This window comes from Bufo bufo, chromosome 5 (assembly GCF_905171765.1).
Source record: "Bufo bufo chromosome 5, aBufBuf1.1, whole genome shotgun sequence".
NCBI classification, from domain to species: Eukaryota; Metazoa; Chordata; class Amphibia; order Anura; family Bufonidae; genus Bufo; species Bufo bufo.
In genome coordinates, this window is record NC_053393.1 from 183,172,419 (window position 1) to 183,180,494 (window position 8,076).

Below are 8,076 nucleotides of genomic sequence, written 5' to 3' on the forward strand. Positions count from 1 at the left end.
AGGTTTCATTCACATGAATTGTGTCATTTTAAAGATCCCTTGTTGTGTGTGTGTATATATATATATATACTGCTACTAAAATAGCACAAACTAATGGCACTGGCGCTATTCTGTAACAGCTCATTGGCAGGGCGGTGAGATGTCATTGCCAATCAAACATTGATAGTCTATTTGGAGTATAGACCATCAATATTAAAATCCTGGAATACCCCTTTAAAGAGGGAGAGAAAATTGAGAGAAATTCTAATGCATGCTTTATCCACTTTTCTTAGAATCCATTTATATTTATATTGACAGTAATTTCACTAAACTGTTCTTGATTGATCAACTAAATCCTCTAGGAGCCATCATGTATTTATAGAGTTTTAAAGATTATTTCCATTTAGGGTGTACATATACAATTAGGTGATTAGCATGCACGAATAAACAAGTCCCAAAAAAATTCCACATGAATGTTATTATTAGAGATAAGCAAATTTTACAAAATGATTCGATCCAAATTGAAAATCAGCTATTTCCTGGCTGCAGAGAGCATATATAGTGGTGTAGAAGATTATACCTTGCAGCAACATGCATAGTTCGTCTGCTGTGTTAGTGAAACAATACTGTGAGTCAGTAGGACACGCAGATGACAGGCTTTGCTCTTAGAATCACCGCACACTTCACTTTTTTGGCCAGTTACAGGGCCAAAACTGACCAAATAACTCAAGTGTGAACTCAGCCTTCCAGGTCGATGTTAGCGTCAGGTATAAAGATCCGTGCAGAGGCTCAAGATCCTACTATAGCATGAAAGAGTGCACTTATTTTACACCGTCATCAGCTGATTCCACATAGATGTCTACAGAACCTGTTCTAATAAACACTTATACAAGTAGAGCCCCCCTGAGTGGAGAGTGTATCAGCAGTAAGTTTGTGTTGACGTCAATGATTATTTTGCCCTTTCTCTGATCGTCATAACAATGACCCCCCAAAAAAGGGTTCCTGTCTGTTGATCATCTGCCTTCACTCGGTCAACATTTGGTCAGTAATTCATCAGTATTGCTAATGAAAAAAAAACAGGAGTTGATCCAAAACAGAGATGACTCGTGAATGGAATATTTACATGTCTTCTGTGTTTTGTACCGACTCCTGCTTTTGGCTACCAAATCATAAGCCAATTCTGATGGGACCATACATGCCTTACAGCTGCTACACAGACAGGATCCGTTGTGTGTCTCATTTTTCCTTTCTTCTGACAGATCAGAAGTAGGGTCAAATAAATGATGATGTCAACCAGACCAAAAAGGCAAAATAGTGGCCCAGTCATAAAGTAGGGAGGGTGGGAACAGCATGAGAAGTCCACAGAGTGGCAAAATGACATAGTGTGGAGGTGGCAGCAGCAGCAGCAGCATGAGGAGGCAACAGAGTTGCAAGGTGACATAGTGTTGAGGTAGCAGCAGCATCAGGAAACCACAGAGTGGCAAGGTGACATAGTGTTGAGGAAGCAGCAGCATCAGGAGACCACAGAGTGGCAAAGTGACATAGTGTTGATGTAAGTAGCAGCAGCAACAGGAGACCACAAAGTGACTTAATAACATGTGTTGAAGTGGCAGCAGTATCAGGAGACCACAGAGTGACCCGGTGACAGAGTGGGGAGGTAGGTGGCACTAAAAGTACCCGCTGATGATGGTGGGTGTAAGAAGGAGCACTTGGCATCAGATGTGTGACATCGGGCGGGTGGCAGCATCAGAATAGAAGCTGAGGCAGGTAGCCAGAAGAAACAGGTCTCTTTTGTCAAGGATTGGGTGAGGCAGCATGGATGATCTAATCTGATGCATCAGGTATTGGTGGGTGGAAATCCTGGATGATCCACGCCTGATTCTTCTTGACAAAGGTCAGTCTCTCCACATTTTGGTTGGACAGGCGAGTTCTCCTTGGGGTAACTGGCCCCCGCCGCACTAAACACCCGCTCTGATGCCACACTACTGGCCGGGCAGGATAGCTTTTACAGAGTAAACTCTGCCAGTTGCGGCCACAAATCCAATTTGGCTGCCCAGTAGCCCAGTGGATCTTCAATGATGGCTGGCAGCGTTCACTCCAAGTATGCCAACACCTGCTGGTTCAGGTTCTGCTCTATGTCTAGCTGCTGGTGAGTAGTTTCCTCACTACACGGGTGAAGAAAGCTGCTCATAAGCGACTCTAGACTCAGGCTGCTGCTGATGGAGCTGGTACTGCTCCTGTCACCCCGCCTCCCCCCCAACAGCCATGGCAGTGGAATGTGAGCACAGAGGGCCCCCCCGGTCAGACCTGCGAGAGGATGGACGATGGCACAGATAGGCAGCGGCCAACTGACTACATAGGATGTTTCTATAGTAGTTCAGTTTGCCCTCCCTCTCAGCAGATATAAAAAATGACCCCATTTTGGACCGGTAGCGAGGATCTAACATGGTGGAGAGCCAATACTCATCCCTCTGCTGAATGGTGACAATTTGGCTGTCACTACACAAGCAAGTGAGCATGCATCGGGCCATTTGTGCAAGTGACTTGGAGGGACTCCCTGCCTCTATCTCCACTGCATAGTGCCACGGTGTGTTTGGGTCATCTGCCTCGTCTTCCTCATCACCCTCTTGCTCCTCTGCCTGCTCCTGCTCCTCCTCTCCTGTCACCTGTGTAGAAAAACCACCCATTAAGCTGCAAATTGCTTATGCTCTAATGTCCTCCTCCTATTTCTCCAGTTCAGCTCCCACAGGGCTCATGTGGCCATGAGATGTAGGTACCACGTCTCCAGTCCCCTGACCAGCCAGATTACCAGCATCTTTTCTAGGATATGAATCAGTGGAATGACGTTGTTAATTGAGTAGTCCTGGAGAATAAAGTGGCCTCCTTAAAGGGCACGAGCAAACGGCAGGTGTCATACATGAGCTGCCACTGGCTAACATCAAAGTTACACAGGGGAGTATCTCTGTCCGCTTGGATCATCAAGAAATTGTTTTTGGTCTTTCTCTGTTCATACAGACGGTCCAACATATAGAGGGTGGTATTCCAACGGGTGGAAACGTTGCATATCAGCCTATGTAGGAAGACGCCGCTCTGCGGCTGTAGGTCAGATGGGTGGAAGACATCAGGAAACACTTGACAACCAGATTGAACACGTGTCATGCAGGGCGCATGGCTCAGCTCTCCTTGAAGCAACGCCGACACCATGTTCTTCCCGTTGTCGGTCACCATTGTTAAGATTTTGAGTTGTTGCGGAGAAAGCCAGGATTTGATTTATTGATGAAGGACACAGAGCAGTTCCTACCTTGTGTGACTCCGTTCGACTATGCAAACTAGGTGCAGAACAGAGTGACTCCTCTGTGCCCTGCACATGTGGTATGCTGGTCGGGCACTGTGAATTGTCCCTGCAGTGGAGGCTGGGGAGAAGGTGGAGGATGAGGAGGCAGAGGCGGACATTGTTGCAGGACCAACGGTGTGAGAACGTGGAGACGGAAGTGACGTCACCTGGCCAAGTTGGTGTTTTGGCTGGACAGAAACCACATTTACCCAGTGGGCCGTAAAGGACATACCGTATATCATCCTTGACCGTAGTTATAGCTCCACACGTCATACAGCTCCTGCACTTTGGCAGACATGGACAGGCTCAAGTACTGGCCCACCTTCTGTTCTACATATGTGTGCAGGGCTTGTACTGCCTTTTCGGCAAAGAAATGACGGCTTGGGACTCTCCACCTTGGCTTCGCACAATCCATAAGTTCTCTAAAAGGTACAGAGTCCACCACTTGGAAAGTAAGGGAATACAGTACCAGCAACTTGGCCAGGAGCACGTTCAGCTTCTGCGTCGTTGGATGAATGCACGCATACTTTTGTCTTTTGGCAATCGCTTCAGTGATCGATTGCTGACGGAATGACTAACTAGGAGGAGGAGAAGGAGCATCAGGACCATCAGATGATGGGAAGGACAGACAGCTTCCTTCGTCTGAGATGGTGGAGCTTTGACTGCCTGAAATTGGGTGTGTTCCACTGGGTGATGCAGAAGTTGCTGCAGCAGGCTGGACCACCACATTGGAACCAAGGTTCTCCCAGACCATTTTATGCTCCTACGAAGCAGGTGGTTTACCCCGGGCACGTTTAGCTCCCGACCTCCCACTGCTGCCACCCTGCTGACTTCCGGTCACGCTACCGACTTGCTGGCTGCTCCGCTGCCTCACACACAATTGGCTCTATCATCATCGAGTACTGTCTGCACATCACTGATGTTCTCCTCAACGGTCTCTGAGCCAGGAGCTTGAGCGCTCGCAACACCAGCTCCCACGCCACTCTCCTCATCACTATTGCCCACCTATCGGAGGAAGCGATCTTGGCTGGGCAGTAGCTGCTGACTGTCCTCTAGTAGCTCTTCCCTGCTGTATAGTGGAGCTGAGCCCACAGCATATAGTACTTCTCTGGCTGAGGGAACAGAAAATGACAGAGACAGGTTGAGAACAGATGAGGGCACAGGGCCTGCTCCAGGGCTATGCTAACTAAGGGTTGTGTCTGACAAACCCACAGACTCTTAGCTGGGGTTGTCGGATGTCACTTGCGATGAAGTCGAAGATCGAGTCAACCATTCAAGAACCGTTGGGTTGCTGGTCAAGACATGACCGCCAGCTAACACTGGGAGCTCAGGCCCCTCAAAGTGAGCCATGCTGCCATGCCCCTTACTCTGCTGTGACATGTGCCTGCACCAGAAACATTTAGGCCTGTCCCCCTCCCCTGTGCAGGGCCTTTCACTGTCTGTCTGACATACTGTTAGATCAAATAAGTAAATAAAAAGAAAATCAATACACACCAAAAAGGGCTTTAATTTTCCCACTTCATCACACAATGGCTAATAAGCCTTTTTTCTTTTTCCCCACTAATACACTCCAAAAAACGTCTACATATTATTAGTTGAGGCATTTTTGGATGTGGTGATAATAATGATGTTTATTATTTTATTTTGAAAATGGGGAAGAGAGTTAAATAATTATATTTTTTTAACCTATTAAGGACAGGGCCAATTTTCGTTTTTTGCATTTTGTTTTTTTTCCTCCTTACATTCCAAAGCCATATCTTTATTTTTATTTCTATTCCCATACCCACATGAGGGCTTATTTATTGCAGGACAACTTTTTTTTAACCCTTTACTGACCGGTGACAGTCGAGTATTTAAAGATGGGTGTAGTGGGCACCATAGCCACTGGATGCCTGCTGTTTTAAACAGCAGACTCTTGGGGCTAATTTATGCGATCTACGATAATGTTGACCACGCACAGTTAACCCATCAGATGCCATGGTTTAATGTGACCATGGCATGAGAGCTCAAAAACCAGAAGCATGCGCTCTTGACCATGCACTAGCTTTCCCTAGTGAGAATCATGGTTGCCGGATGTTATGTGCGGTAGCTTTGGTCCTCCTGAATGAGCCAAGGCTTCTACACATTAGGTACCTATGGAAGACAGTGAAATTGTCCTAGACTCCAATTCTAATGCATTGGAGTCTATGAGGGAAGCAATCTAATGATTGTTTGTTCCTAGGAGAACTATTGAAGAGTATAAAAAAAAAAGAAAATATTTCTGAAAATATAAAAAAATATATATATATATAAAAATTCAAATGAGGCCTCCTTCCCCAGAATAAAAAAAAATGCATAAACAATTTAAAAAATAACTATCATAGGTATCGCCACATGCAAAAATGCCAATACTATTAAAATATAAAACTATCTCATATGGCACCTCCCACAACAATTGAATAAAAAGTGATCAAAAAGTCATACAAGTCATACACACCCAAAATGATATCCATGAAAAGTACAGCCTTCACACAGCTCCGTGCACACAACTTCAAAATCCATAAAATAGCATTTTTCCAATTTCACCCCATTTGGAATTTTTTTCCAGCTCCCGACTACATTTATATGCAATAGCAAATGGTGCCATTATAAAGTACAACTTATCTCACAAAAAAAAAGAAATAAGCCCTCATACGGCTATGTGAATGGAAAAATAAAAAAGTTATGGTGCTTAGAAGGCGGGGAGTAAAAAACAAAAGCAAAAAAATGGAAAATAAAGAGTTTTATGACAATATTTAACCCCCTTGCGTGCAGTGGGCATCATGGCTAGAGGGTCTTCGCTGTATCAGACAGCAGAGACCCACGGCTAATGATCACAACCGGCAAAAATGCTGATTGTAGTCATTAAAGCCTTTAGATGCCGTGATCAAGTGAGATCGCATGATCAAGTGAACTTGAGCTTCCAGGCTTCTTACCGGCATCCTCTATGGGCAATGAGGATGCCGGTAATAGATTTCAATGTGCCTGCTCTCTCTGAAGAGACCCAGCACATTGAAGCTGCAATTATTATTTTGTCCAGCAGGTGGAAGGCCAACATAAGAAATGAGCAATTCTGCATAAAAAAAATGGATCTAAAAAATCCATGATTGTTCAGTATTAAAAAAATTGATTTTGTAGGTTCAAATGCGAGATTCAAAAATCATAAAAATAGTAAATAAAACTTAAAAATATAGAAAAAATAAAAAAAAATATCAAATTTTAAATCACAGAATGAAAAACCTACATAAATAAGATATAAAAATATAAACATCATGGAGATCACTGCAACTGAAAAGACCCATACCAATAAAATATAAAAATATTTTTCCAGTACAGCGAATGGAGTAACAGAAAAAAGGGTCAAAATGCCCAATTTAGACTTTTTTCATTGCTTCTCTTACCCCAATTTTTTTTTTATTAAATCTGATCAAAAAGTGAAACACACACCAAAATGTTATCACTAAAAACTACAGATTGTCCTATAAAAAATAAGCCCCCACACAGCTCAGTAGATCTAACTATAAAAACGTTATGGGGGTCAGAATATGATGATGTAAAAATTCTTTTTTTTTCAAAGGCTACATTTATTTTTACACTATTTAGACATAGAAACATATACATATGTGATATGGTTGTAATGGTACTGACCCTGAGAATGAACAGCACAGATCAGTTTTGCTGCAAATGGAACGCTGTGGGAACAAAACCCGTAAAATGGTGGAGGAATTGAGGTTTTTTTTCCAATTCCACCCCATTTGGAATTTTTTCCTGCTTCCCACTACAGTTATTCCATAATAAATGGTGTCATTAGAAAGTACAACTTGTTCCGCAAAAAATAAGCCCTCATACAGCTATGTGAATGGCAAAATAAAAATAGTTATGGCTCAAGGAACATAGGGAAGAAAAATTTAAAGACAAAAACAAAAAAACATCCAGTATCCTAAGGGTTCATTTACCATGCCTTTTTTTGGAAATTCTTTGTGGGGTGAAAATAACAGATGAGCGAATAATTGAAAAGTTTGATTTGACTGATTCGCCGAATTTACCAAAAATTTGCTTTGTGACGAATCACTTTGTCACGAAGTGCATCTTTTTGTAAGTAGCGGGTGCAATGACATGGAGCTGCTATAGCGCCACCCCGGTCATTGTACCCCTCAGATGCCACGTTCATACATAATCGCAGCATCTGAGTGTAAAAACTGTGTAAAATTAACAATAAAAAAATAATTAAATCAAATTTATCGACTCCATTTGCTCACGACGGGCCGGCCGCCGCCATATTGCTTGAAGATCTGGAGCAAAAACTCGCGTAGCGCGAGATTACGTCATCCTGACGGCCGGCTTGGTGACTTCATACGCGCACGTGATTTCAGCCGAGATCTTCAATCAAGGTGGAGGCTGGCGGCCCGTCGCGAGCAAATGGAGGAGGTAAGTTTGAATTTTTTTTTGTTTTTTTTACACTATTTCAGGCTAAATTGATTCGCTGACACGAAGCAAGAGGAAATTCAGCTTCAAGGTGAATCTAATTTATCCTTAAATTTGGATCAAATTCCACTTTGTGGGATTCAATTTGCTCATCTCTAGTGAAAATGAAAAAAAAGAAACACATTCTGTCAAGGTTTTCTTCTGTTTTGATTTTACAGCGTTCACTGTGTAGTAAAAATGACAGGATTTCCTTTTTCTATGGGTCAATATGATTATGTCAATACCAAATTTGCATAGCTTTTTTTTTGCTTTACTACTTA

General features: G+C 43.1%; 1 long non-coding RNA gene across 1 annotated transcript; it reads right to left on the reverse strand.

The window, feature by feature from the left end:
• Window positions 1-1,870: 1,870 nt before the first annotated feature.
• LOC121001374 lies at window positions 1,871-7,462 on the reverse strand. Its single transcript, XR_005779043.1, has 3 exons — window positions 7,328-7,462; window positions 5,355-5,357; window positions 1,871-1,881 (listed from the first exon to the last, which is right to left on the reverse strand). It is a non-coding gene; the product is annotated as an uncharacterized LOC121001374 (long non-coding RNA).
• Between the last annotated feature and the right edge of the window lie 614 nt (window positions 7,463-8,076).